We start from the raw sequence: 2,303 nt of genomic DNA, 5'->3' as shown, positions 1-2,303 counted from the left end.
CCCAAAAATCTGCTGTCACTGTGTGTTCTAGCTCAGCCACCTTGGCCCACCTCTGGTCCCCACCACTGGGGACACAGAGAGAGGAAAGGACTCAGCAATCCCTGGAAAAGTTTAATGAAAACTGGCAGCTCTTAGATCACCATCTTTAAAAAAATAATTATTATTTGGAATCAAAATAAGATCTGCTTTGACCCAAAGTAGGAGCAGGACAGGAGGTTGAACAGGTCTTCTGGCCACGGCACGTTTGTCTGACTTGCTTTGGTGGTCGGGAAGACGGGGTGGGCTCCTCGCTAGCACCCACCCTCTGTAGGTGCTTGGGAGGGATGGGGACACTGGTGGGGAGATGGGGGCAAGTACCAGCACCCTGACCTTGTCTGAGCAGATCAGCATCTCTTCTCGGACATCTGCCTGCCAGGCCTAGCATTAAATAATAAATTTTAAAAAATTAAATAAAATAGAAACTCCCTACATTCAGGCAGCCAGGTGTTTCCCCTGGTGCCCCGTCACCCTGTTCCCCAGCACCCCCAGCCTCTGGGAAAGGCTGGGCTGGGGGCCCACTGGAGGACAGGGCAGTGCCATCCCACGGGACAGACACAGCAGCAAGACCCTCACCCACGCCATGAGCTCCCCTGGTCCATGTGGATGACGCTGGCGATGTGGGTACAGATGATGCAGGTATGGTACAGGCAAAGCAGGCACGGATGATGCAGGTGGATTATGCAGCCACAGATGCATGTGTAGGCAACGCAGGCAGGGATGCGGGCAAGCAGGTAGCAGCAGATGGCTGCAGAGGCTCAGTGATGGCTCCTGCCCGGAAAAGCCCCCAAAGCAGCCACCCCACACACCCAGAGAGCTGCTTTCCATATGGATCCAAACATCAGTGCCTCCGTCAAGGAGATAGGCAGGGAGGTGTCTTTACTTGAGAGTCAGTGTCTGGGACCTGGCATATCCACTTCTCTGCTTAATTTTATATTTTTTTTCCCCTTCGCAAGAAGGGGCTGAAAGAGGAGGAGAAGGTTTGTATACCTAGGAGATGTACTGGGGACAGGTCTTAACTTGATTCTCTTACTACTCCTCTGGAGCCTGCCTAGCTCTAAAACATCTGGATGTTATTTAAATGTTAGGGGTGGGATTTTTTTCCGCTAGGCAGAGCAAAGAGAAGCAGATCCAGCTCCTCTGCGTTTGCAAGCCCAGGCTCTGTCCCAGTTGGTTCCTTCTCCCTTCCACCGTTGGTTCCTCACCCTTGCTGCGGCAGGGGATGCTGCGGCGGGTGACGGAGGGGCAGGCGTGCTCCACAGCCACGCTCTCAGCCTGGGGATGAAATCAAACCCATTCCCTTTAGCAGCACAGAGTTAGTCAAAAGAAGTTTATTTTAATGTTTACAATATGTTTCGTAGTCAGAAGAGCTGTTCCTACCCGGGAGGCAGTGCTTCACCACTCTTCCTGCACCGGGGCTGGTGGCACTGAAACAGTTCGCAAATACAACCTTTGCCATTCGGAGGTGAGTGAGAGTCACCGTTTGCTGCTCCGCCTTCAGCAGTGTGCCGTAATATTTCTATTGACTTCAGCCTCTCTTGCTGCACTGAGAAACATAACGGAGTTTGCCAGAGACAGGATTTTTTTTTTTTTGTGGTTTTTTTGTTGGGTTCGTTTTTCTTCTCTTGGCCAACACTCAAGAATTTCCTGAGTAACTTTTCAGAGAATCTGCTCCAGCAACTCAACAACAATATGCTCTGTTTGCTTTTTATAACATAAATAAATCTGAAGATCTGCCAAGGTGGAAGTGGGGAGGAAGCCAGGGAAAAGCGAAGTGATGGTGTGAGGAATGCCTTTTGGCAGAAGTGTCTGAGTGAAAAAACGGGTGCGTGGACAAAGGAGCACTGAGAGCCGCTGGGACAACGAGCAAGTCCATCCCAGGGAAGCTCAGCATCTCCGCTTTTACAGGCACCCTGCAAAGGACAAGCTCTGGATTCCTTTCAAACCTTCCCATTAAGGTAAGGCTTAAACATTCATCTTAAAACAAATTAAAATTGTTATTTAAAAGGTATGAAAACATCCAGTAATTAATAACACCGTTATAATACTGGGTGAGAATATGGGTAGGTGGGACACTGGGCATCTTTCTAACAGCCTGAGTTAAGTTTGGGATTAAGCTTAGTGAGTATTTAAAGGTGGCAGAGTCTCTTTAACCTTACTTTGATATGGAATAACACACCAACAGAGCTCAGTTTACAGCAGAGGTGTATTTGCAGTGTTTCTCGGTGCTAAGAGGATGAGGTAGGTTCAGCTCAGGTCAGTATTTT

Source organism: Fulmarus glacialis, unplaced genomic scaffold (genome assembly GCF_000690835.1).
Source record: "Fulmarus glacialis isolate BGI_N327 unplaced genomic scaffold, ASM69083v1 scaffold152, whole genome shotgun sequence".
Classification (NCBI taxonomy): domain Eukaryota; kingdom Metazoa; phylum Chordata; class Aves; order Procellariiformes; family Procellariidae; genus Fulmarus; species Fulmarus glacialis.
The sequence above is the reverse complement of the archived record's forward strand: the minus strand, read 5'-3'. Positions refer to the sequence as shown.